Source organism: Apium graveolens, chromosome 11 (assembly GCF_009905375.1).
Source record: "Apium graveolens cultivar Ventura chromosome 11, ASM990537v1, whole genome shotgun sequence".
Classification (NCBI taxonomy): domain Eukaryota; kingdom Viridiplantae; phylum Streptophyta; class Magnoliopsida; order Apiales; family Apiaceae; genus Apium; species Apium graveolens.
Window position 1 is genome coordinate 125,715,371 of NC_133657.1, and position 22,693 is coordinate 125,738,063.

Genomic DNA, 22,693 nt, shown 5'->3' on the forward strand with positions numbered 1-22,693 from the left:
CGGCCAACCACGATTTTTGATCAATTCTAGACCAAATTCGATGATTTATATACGGAATTGAAGCTTATGAAACACATATAGACTCCATAATCGAAATTAACAACAAGAACATTTATCTTTCAAAAAATAAAAAATAAATAATATTCAAAAACAAAGAACTCGATTTAATACTTTGGGGAATCATTTGGTACAAATAACTATACAAATCGGTTGCAAATCACATCAAGAAGTTATCTCAATCATCAAAACAAACTAATAACCCTTAAATTAAAAAGTCCTAATTTGAACATAAACCCTAAAAATTCAAAATTAAAATCCACTAACCTAAGATATGATTTGATGATATAATTGGATAGAGCTCTTCATGAGAGTCAATTTGATTATAAATACGACATGATTTGCTTTCCAGATCAGGCCAGAATCATGGTTTGATTCCAAGAACTATTCTTGAAACCCTAACCCTAATTTGAGAGGAAAATATGATTTTTCTGATTATTTTTTTATGATTTTTATATAATTAAATAGTAATTAAAAGTCTATTTAAGGTAAAAAAAAATAATACCCCCAAAATTATTTAGGGCATAATTATATCATTTAATAAAAAATAATTAGCCCATAATTTATAATTAATAGGGAATAATTTTTAATCCAATAAATACAAAATTTATGTCAAAATTTCCCAAAAATTACGAATAATTCAAAAATGCAAAAATATTGAATATTTAAAAGTTCCACAATTTATAAAAATAAAAATACAATTTTTGTGGGCTTTAACGTCTCAGTAGGGGCCCGGAAAAATTATTTTTCACGAAACGAAATATTTTTTAAATTAACCAGATGTTCAAAAAATCAATATCGTATACGCCATATTACGAAAAATAAGGCTAATTGCCCTATACAAAATATCAGCTATTAAAACAAAATTTGGATAGTATAACTTCTAATATAAATCCATTTAACGCTTAATAAAATACCCGAAAATATCCTGAACCGCACAGAACACATATTGCACATAACAAATAATATTTTATGATCAATCATAATTTATAATTTCATAAATCACATAATACATATTTAATATAACAAAAAATAGTCATAAATTCCCGATTGTTACATCCTTCCCCCTTAAAAGGATTATGTCCTCAGAATCACGCTAAGGAATAGGTAATGATACCTTTTAAGTATCTTACTTCTAATTTCTCAGGTTGACCTTTCAACCTTTCAATTTCTTCATAAACTTTTAACTCACAGTATCAAATTATTACTCAATGGCCTCCTACTGACATAATATCCTATCAGTTGTTCATACAACCCAACTTGAGTTTTTATCATGTATATAATAAAGTTAGACTACACCTCCTGAGTATAAACATATAAACATACCATAAACAACTATTTATATGGAGGTAAAGCCAGTTCACATACCATCTTGCTCACACATCTTACTATCTTAAAAGTACTAACATCATGCATACTAGCTTTCTTTTCTTACTAATTCTGATCAATCGTGTTCATGAATGCTTCCAACACTTACTGGTTGTTAAACTTCATTTTCCACGTACTTCTTCATTTAATCATCCTAGCTTATAATCACTTCTGAACACATTCAAAGCTCTTTAATTGTTCCCTTGCTCTCCTCATCCATCCGCGAATGGTATACTAAACCCATGGTGCATTTGGTCTTTAAACGTTTCCGGAATTAACACCAGAATTAAGAATTAAAGAGAAAATCTCAATTGGATACGATTGACGCATGAACTTATTATCATACCATAATTTCCTTTGATCACACCCGCATATATATTCATCGAGAGAAAATCTTCTACTATTTAGAATAACATATACTAACCTGGAGAAAGTATTACACCACAACAATAATCTAACTCGTGTTATCATTTATTTTGGTTCTAGGAAGTTCCCATGCGGAACTTACTACCATGCTCTTCCTCGAAGTTCAGTAACATATAACGTTTATCCCTTTCTTCATGCCATATTGTCAGAAAATCTTCTTCTGCATCTATGTACTTTATCATATTCTCAGAATAACTTGGATCTCACGAGTTATCGGTGTTTAGTCAAATTCCTATCTTTAGCTCTGTCATACCTGGTGTCCATTCATCCATGGGTAGTATATACTATTTTAATTCATCATGATTCATAATATTCTAAATACTTCTTCCAACATCTTAAATTCAGTAATAACATCGATCAGTTACAATCAATACTTGAATCTGATGACATACTACAGTCTCCTTTAAACAGCAACAACCTCACTTACTGAGTAAACTGTTTATGAAAGAAAATTCTTATGTTTGGTTAACTTATCAATAATAATTCAATAACACTCCCGTCGGCTTGGGTTCTCAGGTGATTTTACCTCGACATCTCTTGACGAGATGTACCCATTCCTGAAATGATTACGATAATATGTTCAGCCTTTAATGTTGGCCTTAATCCTTGGATAGATATAAAATTTACTTACATGTTCCACCATCTCCTTTCTCATACCAAGTCAATCAATATTTTCTTTTAACTCTCAGTATTTAATCATATTCTCGGAATAAATTCCCTATCTCAAGTTATAGACGTTTTATTACGTTCTCTACTTTAGCTTCGGCATACATGATGTTCATAACTTACTTATATCCTGGGCAACTTATAAACTTTCTTTATCATCTTTTTGATTCCACTTCATTTCTTAGTTAAGTCTTTCATTTTCCATGGCTCATTATTTCTTCTTTACATAAGCGAATCCTTCTTCCAATAGTATTAATCGATTCTTCATCAAATAAACCATTCATGTGGCTAACCTGGAATGAAAGCTTTCAATTTCTAACTACTAGAACTATTTTACTATTCTTGCTAAGGACATTAACAAAGTCCAACTTTTCTTTTTACTGAAACTATTAGCTGCCTCATTAGCCTTGCTTAAATAACTGATGCTCGCGCAACTATCATTCTAATCAATTCCAACTATCTTTTGTCTCATGTTTGATCTTCTCGAAATGAATATATGTTTCAATTTATTGGGGTCTGTGTAATTTATATACCTTCTTCCCTATATAAAAAATACCTCCCCATATTTAGTTCACATGCTATCATTTCCAACTTCTACCATAAATTGGACACTTTTATTCGTGAGTTTTCTAGTATTTCGGAGTACCCCTCATTAATTTGTCATTCTATATTGGTATACATTCAAGTCCTTCATGAAAAAAGTATTGCAGATGATAAAAATCTCTTTGATCGTCTAACAATATCCATTTTGGTGGAGTTATCGGCCTCTTCTTTCTTCTTCTTTCTTTTTTGTTTCCCCTTCCTTCTCCCGGCTCTTATATTGAACCTCTAGTTCTTGGATACATTTTCTCACATTCTATGAATAAACTTTTTATTTCTATCATCTTTTCCAAAAAGGGCATATCCGATTAGACAAATTCTCAACAAACTTATGGTAAGATCGCCCTATTTCAATATGCTTCCAAACCTTACTGATGTCCTCTCTCTCTCTCTCTTTATTTCCTTCTTCCTTCTCTTCGCTCTATATCGAGCCTTTAGTTCTTAAGAACATTCTTCTCACTTGCATGTATGAATAACTTTTTATTTCTCTTGTCTATTGCAAAAGGATATATTCTTTTAAATAAAGCCTCGCACAAACTTGCAGTAACATCACACTAATTCCACTAAACTTCTGAATTCTACTGGTATCCTTACTTCCTCCAAATTCCTAATTGCTTTGATTTTGGATCTTAAAATCACATCAGAATTTGACTTAATCTAATTGGAATAGATTTCCATCTAATTGACCATTAGTGTGACGGCCTCAACCCCGGGGTCAGGAGTTGACATCACTAAACACAATTACTCAAAAATATAAACAACAGAATTATTATTAGAATATATTAACTTGACCCCAAACCAAGATCCGATCCAGGTTCAAGTATAATTCAGATTCTTATTTTTACAAGCTCTTTATTCACTATCTACGATACACTAACTTTATTCAGCAACTCCTCAGACCTCATGGCCTGATACAAACTACCTCAGAGGAGCCGGGTCCAGTAGGGGCGGGAACATAGGTCGGTCTGACTGATCTTCTAGGCATCTGCGAAATATACATAACAGTTTGCAAGGGTGAGCATAATCGCTCAGCAGTACCAAATATGAATAACAGATTAAAACATTAATGTAACAATAATGGGAACAGAGCTGTAATCATAATATCAACATTTCATAATGATAATCAAAGTAGCTGGATATCACTAATTAACATGCTTTGTGAAAACAACATTATAGTGTGCTGCGTAATACCAGAGTCCAATTTTAGCATGCTAACCATTTTATAAAACCGTTGTATCAATCAATCATGCTTTCATATAATTCACAAATCCCAATAAGATACATAGCGGATATGTGAAGATAGCTGATCAGGCTATCAGCACCAGACGGCTCTAACTGCCATCCCATTTACCTGTTCCGGAACTCAGAGACTAGCTAGGTCTCTGACCTGCTGGACTAATTGGTTTTATAATGCGTGCAACCGAATTAGCCTATTACGCCACCTCAATAGGCCTACTCTGGCCCCAATGTATCCCATATCTGACCGTTTTATACAGTTTTCAAAAAAAACACTTGTACCTATCTCATTTTCAAAATCATTTATTTAGCCAGCACACATATAAAATCCGTTTCGCAAATCATTTCATTTGAGACAGGTACCTTTCGAAGTTACTTTTCCCCAAAACAATTCGAAAACAATGATTTTATAACTACATGGGATACGTAACTTAAAACGTTTCTGTTCCATTACGAGAATAAAACATTTAGCTATTCATATACACTGAACCATAAAAGAATGGTCAGGGGTACTTGCCTTGCAACGCTTTACAAACCCTAATAGCTTTCACGCTGACTTTGATCCTGGAACAACTCGACTGGGATCTACAATTACAGAATACCCTAATTAGTTATACCGACATGCTTGATATCCTCAAATCCTAATAACCCAAATCCGACAACCCGACTCGTATTAATATTATACACATAATCATGCAATTATATTTCTCGAACATAAATAGGGATATCACGTAAAACATAATTATGTATAATTACAAATATATTTTTAGAAAATTTTGGCAGCAACTTCTTTATTTATAAGACTACCCGTCGATTATAGTCGACGTCAACAATTCTCAACCATCCACAATATTATTCTGTACAACCCAACACCAATAAAAATTAATTATTCAAATCCAAACATATTTTACATAATTATTTTATTTTATTTATTTATAGAATTTAGGACTCAGAACATCGTCATCACCGTCCACCATTGACTCACCGAAGTTAATCGTCAACGGCGGCACAATTTATTGGCGCCCGATATAATACGGGTTCCCAAATAAATTATACCGATTAATATTATTTCCCGCAATGAAAGTTTTTATTTCACGAATAATAATCATTTAATCTCCTGCAGAAAAGAAATAAAAATCAAATTTGTAATAATCAAGCCCAACTACATATTCTCGGCCCAACAGAAAAACGCCCAAACAACCAGGCCCAAACTGCAAGGCCCAAAATCAATCCAACAGTACCAAGCCCAACAACACTAAACACAGCCGCACACAACTGCACAGTCATCACCATCGCACACACGGCCTCACGGCCGCCACAACACACAACACAATTACACACACAGACATGCACATAGTCACACACACATATTCACACACATATATATATATTTATCCATGAAGACAAGACATAATCGAAAAGGAAGAAACAGCCGGGGAAAGTACCGGAAGAAGTACCGGAAACGGCGACGGCGAGCAATGCCGGGAAGGAAAGCGGAACAGAGAGAAAGAAAGAAAAAGAGAGACTGAGAAACGAGAGATTAAGAGATTGAAAGAGAGAGAACAGAGAACAGAGAGTAGAGAGATTTCGAAGAAGGCAGTGATCAACCGGGGGGGTTGATTTTGTTTTTTTTAAAATTTGATAACAGATATTGCAATACAAGGCATACACGTGTCCCCCGGTTAATAAGAAACTAACACGTAGTATTTAAGATAGATACAGAGACTCTGGGCTCGGTTTTGTCTCCGAATTCAAAATTAACGGGTAAAGGTGCACGAAAAACAATTCCCGAAAATTACAAAAATAATATCAAAATGTCATAAATAACCCGAAGTTTACAAAGACATAAATTTTGAAATTTTTAAAACACATTTTAAGGTGCACTTTGTACCCGCTTTTTAACAAATAACGAAACAACACGCGGGTAAAACGATTTCTGAAAATTTCCAAAATAATTTTAAAATTCTCAGAATAATACGAACTTAATAAATATAAGTTTCATAATTTTTAAAGATTCCCATAATTAAATATGGATTTTAGCATTTAACACACTCAGAAAATCAATTAAACATAAATAATTAACAAAATATTGATTTCTCAATTTTGTAAAGTCCTAAAAATAATTATTGAAATTATAAAATTGGAAAACCAATTTTAAAGACAACCCAAATATTTATGGAATTAAAATTATCATAAAATCACTTTTACAAGCGAAATAAAATCATATAACTCGCCAATAAATCACATAATTCCAATTCCACATATTAACAAATCATAAATAATTAAATAACAATCAGTAACTGCTGCCAAAATCAATACACATCCTTTATTTATTTACTTAAACTTTTATTACACTTCCAAATATTAGAAATAAAATACAACTACACGAGTCGTTATATTCTTTCCCCCTTAAAAAGATTCTGTCCCCAGAATCTGACTCAGCTAAACAAATGAGGATATTTATCAAGCATGTCTGACTCTAATTCCCAAGTAGACTCTTCTACTCGAGGATTTCTCCACAAAACTTTTACTATTGGAATTGATTTATTCCTAGGGACTCGTTCCTTAAGGTCTAGGATTTGAACCGGTTGTTCTACATAGGATAAATCTGGTTGAAGCTCAATCGGTTCATATTCTATAATTTGATTCGAATTAGGGACATAAGGCTTCAACATAGATACGTGGAACATATTATGAATGTGCTGCCACTTCGGTGGTGACGCTATCTCATAAGCGACATTTCCCATTATCTTCAAAATGTCAAAGGGTCCTATAAATCTAGGGCTAAGTTTACCCTTCTGACCAAATCGTACTAACCCTTTCCAAGGCGATACTTTTAGTAACACCAACGCTCCTATCTCAAAGTCCATATCTTTTCTATGCAAATCTGCGTATTTTCTTTGTCTATCTTGAGCTGCTTCCAATCTTTTCTGAATCAACACTATAGCATCTCTAGTCTGCTGAACCAATTTAGGGCCTAACACTTTCTTTTCTCCTACCTCATTCCAGTACAATGGTGACCTACACTTTCGTCCATACAAAGCTTCATAAGGTGGCATCCCTATACTGGCATGGTAGCTGTTATTATACGAGAACTCAATCAAAGGTAGGTGCTCATCCCAATTACCCTTAAAATCTAAAACACAGACTCTCAACATATCCTCTATGGTCTGAATTGTTCTCTCACTTTGGCCATCCGTTTGAGGATGATAAGCGGTGCTCATATTCAATTTCGTTCCTAGGCACTCTTGGAATTTAGTCCAGAACCTAGAATTAAATCTCGGGTCTCGATCCGACACTATAGAAACAGGAACTCCATATTTGGTAACTATCTCATCCAAGTATAACTTAACTAACTTTTCCAATGAATACCTTTCATTAATCGGAAGGAAATGCGCCGACTTAGTCAATCTATCAATGATTACCCAAATAGCATCATGATTCGCTCTCGTCTTTGGCAATCCCACTACAAAATCCATAGCAATGTCTTCCCATTTCCATTGGGGAATCTTCAAAGGTTGTAACAATCCACTCGGTCGTTGATGCTCTGCTTTCACCGTCTGACACAAGTCACATTTACTTACCCAATTGGCGATATCTTTCTTCATTCCTGGCCACCAAAAATTTCTCTTCAAATCCTGGTACATCTTGGTACTACCAGGACGGATAGAAAACCTAGAGTTATGTGCTTCCTGCAATACCTCATTCTTCAACTCTGTTACATTAGGAATCCAGACTCTGGACGAAAATCTATACAAACCTTGACTATCTTTTTGAGTACACAGCTCTTCTCCTGTCAAAGCATCCAACTCTTGTTCCATAACTCCTTCTTGACACCTTTTGATCTTTTTCATCAATGATGGCTGGAAAGTAACTTCATATAGCTGCTCCTGACTTTCATTAGGTACTCGAACTTCAATTTCCAATCTTTCTAAGTCTTGTGCCAACTCTTCCGCAATCTTAATCATATTCAGCCTTTCCTTTCTACTCAAGGCATCTGCCACTACATTGGCTTTACCTGGGTGATAATTAATTGAATAATCATAGTCCTTAATCAACTTCAACCACCTTCTCTGTCTCATGTTTAGATCTTTCTGCGTGAATATGTACTTCAGGCTCTTATGATCGGTGTAAATATCGCATTTCTCGCCATACAAGTAGTGACGCCATAACTTTAAAGCAAATACTATAGCCGCCAATTCAAGGTCATGAACTGGATATTTTTGTTCGTGAGGCTTTAATTGTCTAGAGGCATACGCAATCACTTTGTCATGCTGCATTAACACACATCCCAATCCTTTCAGAGAAGCATCACTATAAATTACAAAGTTTCCCGTCTCATCTGGCAATGCTAACACTGGAGCCGTCACTAATCTTCACTTTAACTCCTGGAAACTTTCTTCGCACTTTTCCGTCCAAACATACTTCTCATTCTTCCTGGTCAACTTAGTTAGTGGGGATGCAATCCTTGAGAAATCTTTCACAAACCTTCGATAATATCCTGCTAATCCAAGAAAACTTCTTATTTCCGTGGGTTTCTTCGGTTGCTCCCATTTTGATACGGCTTCAATATTTACCGGGTCTACTTTGATACCTTCCTTACTCACCACATGTCCAAGAAACTGTACCTCCGTCAGCCAAAACTCACACTTAGAAAACTTAGCATACAATTGCTTTTCTCTTAACTTTTGAAGAGCAATCTGCAGATGCACCACGTGATCTTCTGGATTCTTCAAATATATGAGGATGTCATCAATAAATACAATAATAAACTTATCCAGATACTCCTTGTATACCCTATTCATCAAATCCATGAAAGCTGCTGGCGCATTCGTCAATCCAAACGACATTACTAGAAACTCGTAATGGCCATACCTTGTTCGAAATGCAGTCTTGGGGATATCCTCGGGCTTTATCTTCAATTGGTGGTAGCCGGACCTTAAATCAATCTTGGAAAAGTAACATGCTCCCTTAAGCTGGTCAAACAAATCATCGATTCGCGGTAAAGGATATTTATTCTTTATCGTCAACTTATTCAGCTCTCTGTAATCAATACACAATCTCATACTTCCATCCTTTTTTCTTCACAAATAACACTGGAGCACCCCACGGAGAAACACTGGGTCGAATAACTCCTTTATCCAATAACTCCTGAAGTTACTTAGCCAATTCTTTCATTTCAATCGGGGCCATTCTGGATGGAGCCTTAGAAACTGGTTCAGCTCCAGGTATCAAATCAATGGAAAACTCTATCTCACGATCAGGTGGCAATCCTGGTAATTCTTCTGGAAAAACATCAGGGAATTCTCTTACTACAGGAATGTCCTCCAAAATAGGGGTCTCTTTCTTCGTATCCACTACATGAGCCAAATACGCTTCACATCCTTGTCTCAGCAGTTTTCTTGCTTGCATCACTGAGAGAAACTACATATCTTGCCTCTGCCCTTAGTAACTAATCCTTCTATTATCTGAGGTGTACAGAACAACTCTCTTTTTCTTACAATCAATATTTGCCCTATATCGAGACAACCAATCCATACCTAGAATAACATCAAAGTCTCCCAACTCGAAGGGTATTAAGTCAACAGGGAACATATACCCCAAAATCTTTAAGGAACAACTAGGACAAAATTGTTTTAAAAGTACTTTATCTTTATTAGCCACTTCTATAGTTAAGGGTTCATCTAAATCTTCTAGCATCAATTGCATTTTACTCACACAATTCACGGATATAAAAGATTTGGACGCTCCCGAATCAAACAAAATGTTAACAGGTACGGAATTTAGAGTAAGCGTACCTGCAACCACATCAGAATCATGAACTGGAGACTTCTGGGTCATCTTAAAAGTCCTAGCTCTCACAGTACTGGTTGCTGGTCCTTGAGACACACTCCTTCCCGCATTACCTTGAGTCACTGACTTGCAATTCCTAGCTATGTGTCCCACTTTGCCGCAACTAAAACAAGTAACTCCTTGAATCTCAGACTTACACTCCATGGAATAGAGACCTTTCTGTCCACACTTAAAATAATTAACATTCTCTCGACACTAACCACTGTGCTTTTTCCCACACGTCTTACAATCAACTACTGGCTTACTCATCTTCGTCGGGGCAGAGTTAACTGATGTTGTACCGGGCTTAACTTGTGGAAAGTTCTGCCCTTTAAACTTTTTATTCTTATTCCTACCAAACCAACGCTGAAACCTTCGACTTGCTATTCCTGATTCTGACTTTGCAGGTCCACTTTCAAATTTCCTTTTCTTTTCACCCTACTCCTTTGCAGCTAACTTCTGATCACTTTCTATCACCAGGGCAGCCTGAACTACCGAAGTATATGTCTTGAGTTGTAAGGCTACAACTCCAATTCTTATTTCTGGCTTCAACCCTTGTTGAAACCGCTTCGCTCATTGGGCTTCTGAACTCACATATTCTGGTGCTATACGGGCCAACTCCGTAAACTTCGCTTCATATTCCGTAACACTCCTATTTCCTTGTTTCAACTCCAAAAATTCCATCTCCATTTGACTTTGGAGACAGGCTGGAAAGTATTTTTCCAAAAACAATTCTGTGAATCTGGCCCAGGGAACTGGACCTTCTCCTTCTAGGGCTCGCGTAGATTCCCACAAATAATTCAAATCATTCCTCAGAAAATAACTAGCATAATCAGTCTTTAAATCCTCACTCACCTTAGTGAGCGCAAACGCCTTTTCCATTTCCTTTAACCATATCCTGGCAGCAACAGGATCTACCTCTCCTTTAAACTCTGAGGGCTTCATTGCTTGAAAAGACTTAAAACTAACACCTTGATTTGCCCCTCTCATCTCATGTTGTTGTTGGATTTGTAGTTGCTGCTGTTGGATTTGCTGTTGTTGTTGCTGTATGAGCTATTGTTGCTGTTGTTGTTGCTGTTGCAATTGTTGCTACTGTTGCTGGAATTGTTGTTGTTGTTGGGCCAGCTGTACAGTCTGCTGATGTAACAAGTTCATCAAATCACTCATGGAAGGATCCCCAGCAGATCCGTTATTGGGCTGAGAATTTTTCTTTGGTGGCATCTCCTGAAACATAATAGTCATATATAAGAAAATGGATTGCTCCAGTAGTTTATATTTATGCATCAGGAGAGCGTTGCCACTAAGACAATATTCTTATCCCCCATTATAATTGGATCCATCCTGAATGAATGATTATAATCTAAAAATGCCAGCAACAGAATCAACAATAACAATAACAACAATAATAGCAACACACAATATGTAAAACTGAATAATAATATAAAGCAGCTGAAATACAATAACAAACAGAATCCAACCAGTACAACTGAAAATCCAAATACAAAGAACCATCCGAATACACGCCAAAATTGGCTGTCATAACATCCTCGCCTACCACAAACTATCACAACATAATGTACATATACAAAGAAAACCATCACAGAACTCCTAGAAGTCAACTCTGAGCTCTGCATCCCTTTACTGCAACTCTGTCTAGTCTCTACCACTGCCACCAATGGAACCTAGCTCAAACACTAGCCAGTTCACTAGGTCCTGATACTGCACAGCTCTGAACTCTGAACTAATGAAACGGTCAACAGACCTAGCCCTCTCTACAGCCATCTGGGTCAATGCTCTCACACGGGCTCGCACCTCAGGGGAAGGGGCAGAAATACCCTGAAGTGGTGCAATAGGTACCTGGTCCAACTGAGCAGCAAACTCTGGACTCTGCTCTCTGATAAAGAAAGTATTCACCGCCCTATGCACATGATAAGGGATCGGTGAAGAAATACCACTAGGGGGCACAGGAGGTACCGGAGGTCTCATCATGGAAGAACTAGGACCGCAGCCAGGAGGGAAATCCCTGACAGCAGATACAGACCTACGTACCCAACGGGGACGAGGACCAGATCCAGGGATGTCTCGAGGCACAAAAGAAGGAACTGGGGGAGGAGGCATAGGGGTCTCCTCGGCAACAGCATCAAGGGGTTTCTCCGAGTCTGAGCTTTTCGAATCAGAAGCCCGAAATGGAGAACTCGAAATCGCAATAGGCCACTGCCAACATAATAAATATACAGGCAAGACACAACCAGGTCAAGGCAATTCTATCAAAACATTTAATAGATGCCAGGGTAACGCCGTCGGAACCCTCGACTGACTCTAAAGGTTTGCTCCTCTATATGAGTTGTTGACTCACACTTAAAGACTTACATTATCACCTACTTGACACAATCCCTAACCTGAATCAGGGACTTGAACATGTAGCTCTGATACCAACTGTGACGGCCTCAACCCCGGGGTCAGGAGTTGACGTCACTAAACATAATTACATAAAAATATAAACAACAGAATTATTATTAGAATATATTAACTTGACCCCAAACCAAGATCCGATCCAGGTTCAAGTATAATTCAGATTCTTATTTTTACAAGCTCTTTATTCACTATCTACGACACACTAACTTTATTCAGCAACTCCTCAGACCTCATGGCCTGATACAAACTACCTCAGAGGAGCCGGGTCCAGTAGGGGCGGGAACATAGGTCGGTCTGACTGATCTTCTAGGCATCTGCGAAATATACATAACAGTTTGCAAGGGTGAGCATAATCGCTCAGCAGTACCAAATATGAATAACAGATTAAAACAGTAATGTAACAATAATGGGAATAGAGCTGTAATCATAATATCAACATTTCATAATGATAATCAAAGTAGCTGGATATCACTAATTAACATGCTTTGTGAAAACAACAATATAGTGTGCTGCGTAATACCAGAGTCCAATTTTAGCATGCTAACCATTTTATAAAACCGCTGTATCAATCAATCATGCTTTCATATAATTCACAAATCCCAATCAGATACATAGCGGATATGTGAAGATAGCTGATCAGGCTATCAGTACCAGACGGCTCTAACAACCATCCCATTTACCTGTTCCGGAACTCAGAGACTAGCTAGGTCTCTGACCTGCTGGACTAATTGGTTTTATAATGCGCGCAACAGAATTAGCCTCTTACGCCACCTCAATAGGCCTACTCTGGCCCCAATGTATCCCATATCTGACCGTTTTATACATTTTTCAAAAAAAACACTTGTACCTATCTCATTTTCAAAATCATTTATTTAGCCAGCACACATATAAAATCCGTTTCGCAAATCATTTCATTTGAGACAGGTACCTTTCGAAGTTACTTTTCCCCAAAACAATTCGAAAACAATGATTTTATAATTATATGGGATACGTAACTAAAAACATTTCTGTTCCATTACGAGAATAAAACATTTAGCTATTCATATACACTGAACCATGAAAGAATGGTCAGGGGTACTTGCCTTGCAACGCTTTACAAACCCTAATAGCTTTCACGCTGACTTTGATCCTGGAACAACTCGACTGGGATCTACAATTACAGAATACCCTAATTAGTTATACCGACATGCTTGATATCCTCAAATCCTAATAACTCAAATCTGACAACCCGACTCGTATTAATATTATACACATAATCATACAATTATATTTGTCGAACATAAATAGGGATATCACGTAAAACATAATTATGTATAATTACAAATATATTTTTAGAAAATTTTGGCAGCAACTTCTTTATTTATAAGACTACCCGTCGATTATAGTCGACGTCAACAATTCTCAACCATCCACAATATTATTCTGTACAACCCAACACCAATAAAAATTAATTATTCAAATCCAAACATATTTTACATAATTATTTTATTTTATTTATTTATAGAATTTAGGACTCAGAACATCGTCATCACCGTCCACCGTTGACTCACCGAAGTTCATCGTCAACGGCGGCACAATTTATTGGCGCCCGATATAATACGGGTTCCCAAATAAATTATACCGATTAATATTATTTCCCGGAATGAGAGTTTTTATTTCACGAATAATAATCATTTAATCTCCTGCAGAAAAGAAATAAAAATCAAATTTGTAATAATCAAGCCCAACTACATATTCTCGGCCCAACAGAAAAAGGCCCAAACAATCAGGCCCAAACTGCAAGGCCCAAAATCAATCTAACAGTACCAAGCCCAACAACACTAAACACAGCCGCACACAACTGCACAGCCATCATCATCGCACACACGGCCTCACGGCCGCCACAACACACAACACAATTACACACACAGACATGCACATAGTCACACACACATATACACACACACATATATATATATATATATATATATATTTATCCATCAAGACAAGCCATAATCGAACAAGAAGAAACAGCCAGGGAAAGTACCGGAAGAAGTACCGGAAACGGCGACGGCGAGCAACGCCGGGAAGGAAAGCGGAACAGAGAGAAAGAAAGAAAAAGAGAGACTGAGAAACGAGAGATTAAGACATTGAAAGAGAGAGAACAGAGAACAGAGAGTAGAGAGATTTCGAAGAAGGCAGTGATCAACCGGGGGGGTGATTTTGTTTTTTTTTTTAATTTGATAACAGATATTGCAATACAAGGCATACATATGTCCCCCGGTTAATAAGAAACTAACATGTAGTATTTAAGATAGATACAGAGACTCTGGGCTCGGTTTTGTCTCGGAATTCAAAATTAACGGGTAAAGGTGCACGAAAAATAATTCCCGAAAATTACAAAAATAATATCAAAATGTCATAAATAACCAAAAGTTTACAAAGACATAAATTTTTAAATTTTTAAAACACTTTTTAAGGTGCACTTTGTACCCGCTTTTTAACAAATAACGAAACAACACGCGGTTAAAACGATTTCCGAAAATTTCCAAAATAATTTTAAAATTCTCAGAATAATACGAACCTAATAAAATATAAGTTTCATAATTTTTAAAGATTCCCATAATTAAATATGGATTTTAGCATTTAACACACTCAGAAAATCAATTAAACATAAATAATTATCAAAATATTGATTTCTCAATTTTATAAAGTCCTAAAAATAATTATTGAAATTATAAAATTGGAAAACCAATTTTAAAGACAACCCAAATATTTATGGAATTAAAATTATCATAAAATCACTTTTACAAGCGAAATAAAATCATATAACTCGCCAATGAATCACATAATTCCAATTCCACATATTAACAAATCATAAATAATTAAATAAAAATCAGTAACTACTGCCAAAATCAATACACATCCTTTATTTATTTACTTAAACTTTTATTACACATCCAAATATTAGAAATAAAATACAAATACACGAGTCGTTATAATTAGTTGATAAAATCAATTAATTAACTCTTTTTAACTAATCAATTGAACCAAATGATGACTAGCTAAATGAAATCAAAGTCCAATTATATAAAGTCAGTTTGGCTATAAAAACCTTTTTCAGGAACCGAGATCGCAATCATTTGGGGTATTAACGGGAAAATCAATAACACATGGAAGTATACTTTTTGTCTTTAAAAGTAGGGTATTTTCCGAAAATTTGGGTAGCATATCTTCTATATTATTGACTACCAGTCGGACTCAAGCCGATCCTAACAATCAACCAAACAACCAACAACCATATCAATCCACCACCATCAGCCAAACTCATCGTTTTACCATACTTCAGAAAATATCATGCTGATAACCACATATACAATTAACTGACATAATATATATCTTTTAATCGAACTAAGGTCATAAATAAACAATTAATTAATATAACCATACCTTTCCTCAATTCTTTCAGAATATCACAAAATATCACTAATGAATATAAAATTATTCTACTATTTCTCAAAAACTTTATTCATTTATTCCAGAATTCTTCTAGTTCATTTTTCAATCCAATCTCTCTAATTAACAATTCATATTACTTATACCTATTTATAAATCCGTTCTAAAGATATCTTTTAATCTTATTTTTCCACTGTTAATATTTGTATGTAGTTACTTTTTAAGAAACTATCTTCCAACTGATTAAACAAATCATATATCCTTGAGAATATATATTTATTCTCATTAGTTAACTTGTCTAACTTCTGATAACCAACACATGGTCTCAACCAACACTATCAGATTCTGTGAAAACTCATTTAGTTTTAAAGCGTTACTTCTTAAAAGGTTTCGCAGTTGGATCACCATTTCTTTATCTCTACTTGTATTTTTCAATAACCTTCATTACTGACTCATTTCTTAGTGTCAAATTTGCCATAACTCAGTGGCTGGAGCGGGGGAAGCCTAACAATTTCTCGAAGAACACATTCAAAATTTATTTCTAATTAAAATTTCTTTGATCTCGAACCTTCATGACAAGTATCTCCCTGTGATTGAAGTATGCTTCGTCTTTTTACATATTAATGGCTCGTTTGGGTCATTATTAAGAATTTCTTTCATCTTCTTCTGTTGTCTAGTCAATCATTTGCCTCGTTTGGTATACACAACTTCACCTTCTTATTTCTATGTTAATTTACCTAATACGATTCGCTAACTAATCCATTCCATGCCAAAATCTTAAAATTGAAATATATCATGTTAACACAATATAGCATTGTGTTAAAATTATCACAATAAAACAATCATGTATAACATATATTCGCTTCTTACTTGATATCTTCGTTACAATAACGTCGTCTACATAATAATTCTTCGTTGCTCATAAATGTCCACCATTAATTGGCTTGCAATTATATCAATACTCAACATGTAATTCTAGCTACTATATGGAATTATTCTATTTCTTTTAAAAGACTCAAAGGATAGAACTTACACAAGAAGAGAATTTGTGTATATGATTCTAATTGGGAAGCTTTTTAAAGAACAACAGTACAACGAAATAATTGGAATGGTCTATAAGTCAATAAATTATTATTGAAGAATAACGAATAAATGATGATTTAGATATGAATGAGACAACCATATTTATACTCAAGATGGCCAGTATTTCATACTATATGGGATACAACACATGATTAGATGGTGTCCCACCAGACTCTTCATCATTTTGACAAAGCGTCATACCATAACACTGTTTGTCTCAATCAGAAAGCAATATTTTGAAGGAAGAATGATTTGAAAGGGATACAATAAATTTTCTTTCATTCTTGCCTCATATAACCTATTAATGAAAGAAGCTCATGCGTATTCAAGAATCAAGAAGAATATACATTATCATTTTAGAGAAAATAATGACACCGTTGGCCGCCATCCACGTTTCACTTATGATACCTTCAGGGCTCATTCGAGTAACTAATTCCAAATCCAAGTCATATAATAACTTCGGAAAGTCCTCTGAAAAAATACCTTTATAAATTGATCAACTATCCTACTTATTGAGTCTTGTATTTTTAGCATCATACCTCCAAGTTCGATACTTTAATAATTCGACCATAATCGCGTTCTTACGGGATTTACAACCATAGTTTTTAATTTTGTCTATGCCGCGTAGAATAACCATCGATCATGCAACACCTCGACTATGTTGATAGTAATAATATTCTTCTTCAAAAATCTGGAAATCTCTCAATCCTTTTCAATCATACGCTGGCTTCTTTTGAAACAACGAATCTTTTATACTTTAATAATTTCATGAATTGAATAAATTATGTTTCCACACGTTGACTCTATTGTTGATACTATTAAACAAGGTTTGCACTCTACTCTATCGGGAAAAAAAATTAACTTTCTCCCTAATAGCGGGTCCACTTGGCCCTCTGAACTAACAATACTGAGTCTAGATCAATTATTCTTCTGTGTGATCTAATGCTTATAACAAACAAGAAACTCGAGTAGTAATTTGACAACCAAATTTTAAAACTCATTTTTTTAAAGAGCTTTTAGAAATTTTGTTAAGAAAATCTTTTTCTAAAATTTGTTTTAAAATTTTGAAAATCACAAACATGGTCGTCATTACTATATGAGTGGGTTATTGTTCTCATCAACTATAACCTGGATACCAAATTAAGGAAACTGCCACATAAGGATCCATCCACTTCAGTATATCTTCTACCCCTCCTTGGGTCCATTTCGCCTTCATTAGTCGATGAAAACTTCCATTAACTGTTGCATAACTATCTTATTCATAGCTTTATCTCCAAGGCTGATATATGGTACTACCTTGATACTCATACCGTCGTCTTTGATGTCATAATTATAACCAATCAGCGCGATTCAACGTTCTGTCAATAAATAAGATTGTATCTTCTTATTAACTTTAAGTGTACATAATAAAGTAGATGTGTCATTCCTTGCGCGGTGCCCGAGAAATGGCTCATAATAATAAGAAAAATCTCACAAGAATATCTAGGGTCAACCGTTAAGAGTGCCTCTAATAATGTCAGCTCTAACTCCTCGCTTGACTCGTTTGGATAAAGGATGATAACTATATTCCATTGCACGGTCCTAAACCTGATCATACTAAAACTCATATGTCTCTTCTTTTATAAAATTCTTGAAAGAATCAATCTCACATTTATTTTAAACCACATAGAAATCAGGGTAGTTTACCCAATATCTGTCGAGTCATCGACTCCTCATAACTATATGATCTAAGTACTCAATATATCTATAGCGTCAATATATTCGACTCATACATATTTAAAAATATCTTATCTTAATAATCAATGTCATATCCGACAATCTCAGCTCAAACTCAACATGAGTTTACTTCGGGTCTTCTCTATGTTATCTGACCTGTCAATCTTATCTTAACTTCTACCTATTCTTATTTCAGGGACCAATAACTTGTGGCTCTGATGCCAACTGGTAACATCCCCAAATCCGGGGTCTGGTTTGGGTGTCACCAAATAACTTTAAATAATATAAACCTGTATATTAAAATAAATTTACAGATGACCCCTCAATTTCGAATCGTTTACAGGTTATGGTATGAAATAAGAATATAACCTTCTAAAATCTATAACAACTGAATAAAGTTTTATTACCCCTTTACTAACTTCCTCATCTTATTCAATCTGACATCTTTAACTTCCTTCAGTTGGATCTCTCTAATTGTGCTGTCTATTAAGGGCTATTCACTTTTATCCTCATTGATACTGAAAAAATAAGAATTCATAAAGAAAGAGTGAGCTAAAAATACCCAGCAAATATCATAATAGGTTTCCAGGTATCATATCAAAGAAACTCCTGGAAACAATCTTTATATGATTTTAAAAAAAAAGTTTATTTATTAAAACAGTTGAGAAAATAAAACATCGACCTTTATTAGCCTTTAATCATAAATCAAAAATCAACGAACAATTCCCTGATTAATTTCCTGAATCAATTATTGTTCAATTTTGTAATCATAAACTTTCCAAGAAGGAATGTTATCAATGGCGATCAACAATAAATTAGACTGCACATTAGAATTAACACAGTATTATAAGCTGCTAATTAGTCAGGTATAGTACGGAGCTATGCCCATCCGCATAGACCTACATTATATCAAGGTACCCAGGCCCATTTCTGGCCTCCATAATTAAAGGGTCCAGCCATCTCTGACCCCTCAGGGTCCAGCTCATTCCTGGGCCTCATCGTAACCATCCAGTCCGTAGATTATTTTGATGAAAACCATTTTTTGTTAAAACATCATGATTTAGGGTTCGCAGACAACCCGGAACAATAGGTTGATAAGTGGCATTTTATACCACTTAGAACGTCTTAAAATGGCTTAAATTGGTGTCTTGAAATCAAGTATTTTGTGTATTTGATGCATTTTTCTAGTGTTTATGCATTTCAGGGTATTAGTTGCATTTCCGAGGAGGAATCATCAAGAATAAGCCTTGGCATGTGTTCACCATTGCGAGAGGAAAAGAACGGGCAGATTACGGCGAAGAAACGGAGCAAACCTGGAATTTTTCCAGTAGGGTCCTGCGCGCCCGCGCAGCAATGCTGAGCGGCCGCGCAGCAGCCTTGCGCGCCCGCGCAGAAATGCTGAGCGGCCGCGCAGGGTCGGGGAAAAAGCTGAATTATTTTAGACTTCTACTTCTGTTTGGCTTCCAACTTCTATGTAATCTGAGTTTTATGGGACTATTATATAAGTAGATTTGAGACGTTTTCATAGAGAATAAGAAGGAGATTATGTTTTAGATTGTGTTTTGCGCAAGAAGCGAAGGAGATAAGGAAGAAGACCGATTTAGCACACTGCAGCGAAGAGAAAGCATATTTTCTTGTGATTCTTGTTTCGTTGTAACGTTGGATGCTAGTTTTCTTGCTTTGACTTATTTACTCTTGTGTCGTACTCTGTTTTAATATAATTAGTTTAGTTATTATTTTCTTGTGTTGTTTATCATGATTTCATATGAACCCATGATGGCGATAAGTTCTATTATGGGCTAATCTTGATCATGGGGTTGCAACGGATTTATTATGGAATTCTTTAGTTAATTGTTTAATACTTTAGTGTGTGATGATTACATGATATCTAGTATTGGTTGTGCGTATTCGTCTTATGTGCGTCGCGAATATATAAGATAGGGTGTTAATCTCTTGTGAAGCGACAGTGGATCTTGAGATTTAGAACTTGCCATGCTAGCATAGGTTCATGTACGTTGTGCATGATTAGTGGGTAACTCTAACAGTTTTATTTGCCCTATGTAATCAAAAGGGATAACTTGTGCTTAAATCGTTGTGTTGTCAATTTCTGTAGACATATAGGAACTCAACATAGTTGATGACTATTCAACTTCTATCTTAATTGTGGATGTTTGGTAGAATGGTATTAGTACAATGAAAGTTGGCTTTTATCAGTTTCGTGTTATTCGATTAATATCATCACTGTCACATGCTAAAGATAATAACAATGGCTATAGAAGGAATTAATAATGAAGTTGTGATCTCATGAGTGTTTTATTATTGATAAATTGAAGTGTTAGTTAAGTGGTTAATTAAGTAGTTAATTATAGTTAATATTTAATCAACAATTTTAAGTGTTATCTTAACATTGAGAAGTAATCATACATTGGTGAGTGAGTTTAATTAGACAATAACTTAGTCTGAGTCTCTGAGGGAACGAACTAGAAAGTATTCTATATTACTTGCGAACGCGTATACTTGCGTGAATATTAGTGCGTGATTTCGCCCTAACAAGTTTTTGGCGCCGCTGCCGGGGACTCGTCGTATTTGTTTAGTTTATGTACTTACCATCATTGGTCATTAGGACTCAGTGATTAGGACGTAGTAGTTAATTACTCTTTTCGGTTGTGTTTCAGGTACTTTAGCAAGCGTTTATGCAAACTCGTTCTCGTGCTCGCAAGAGGACCTTAGATACAGCTGAGGAGAAAGACGAAGTTCTTGATACTCCGGAGAAGTTAGATTTTGAGGATTCGGATTCAGGAACTGAGCAGAAAGAACCAGTAAACATGGGAGATCGTATTGTTCAAGTTGATCCAGCTCTTATGGATTTTTCTCGGCCTAAAATTGATGACATTCAGTCAAGCATCCTTCATCCGGCTATTCAAGCTAACACCTTTGAAATCAAGCCGGGCACTATTCAGATGGTGCAGAATTCTGTTTCTTTTGGAGGAGCGGCAACTGAAGACCCCAACATGCACATAAGGAATTTTGTCGAGATCTGCAGCACTTTTAAGTATAATGGCGTGACTGATGAGGCTATCAAGTTGAGGCTTTTCCCATTCTCACTGAGGGATAAGGCTAAAGACTGGTTACATTCTGAACCAGGTGGGTCCATCACTACGTGGCAAGATCTTGCGCAAAAGTTTCTGGTGAAGTTTTATCCAATGGCAAAGACTGCTGCTATGAGGAGTGCTCTTACTCAGTTTGCGCAGCAACCTACAGAATCTATGTGCGAGGCTTGGGAACGCTACAAGGAAATGTTGAGAAAATGTCCACATCATGGAATGCCGGATTGGATGGTAATCACTGGTTTTTATAATGGTTTGGGGGCCCAATCTCGGCCCATGCTCGATGCAGCAGCTGGAGGCGCCTTATGGGCTAAAAGCTATACTGAGGCATATAATCTTATCGAGACGATGGCTGCAAATGAGCATCAAAACCCAACTCAGAGGATGACGTCAGGCAAGGTAGCAGGTATTCTGGAAGTTGATGCAGCCACCGCTATTGCAGCCCAGCTCCAAGCACTATCAATGAAGGTTGATTCTTTGGCTACGTATGGAGTTAATCAAATAGCTATGGTTTGTGAGCTTTGTGCAGGTTCTCATGCTACGGATCAGTGTTCTCTTATCAACGAATCTGTTCAGTATGTGAATAATTATCAGCGACAACAGCAGCCTGTGCCAGCGACCTATCATCCTAACAACAGAAATCATCCAAATTTCAGCTGGGGGAATAATCAGAATGCTATTCAGCCAACATATCAGCAAGGAGTAAGTAAACAGTTTAACCCACCTGGATTCCAGCAACCACAGTAGTATGC

The 22,693-nt window shown here is 35.8% G+C and overlaps 1 non-coding gene across 1 annotated transcript; it reads right to left on the bottom strand.

Moving 5' to 3' along the window:
• Positions 1–22,052: 22,052 nt before the first annotated feature.
• LOC141698880 (small nucleolar RNA R71) lies at positions 22,053–22,159 on the bottom strand. The gene has a single exon (XR_012565378.1). It is a non-coding gene; the product is annotated as a small nucleolar RNA R71 (small nucleolar RNA).
• Between the last annotated feature and the right edge of the window lie 534 nt (positions 22,160–22,693).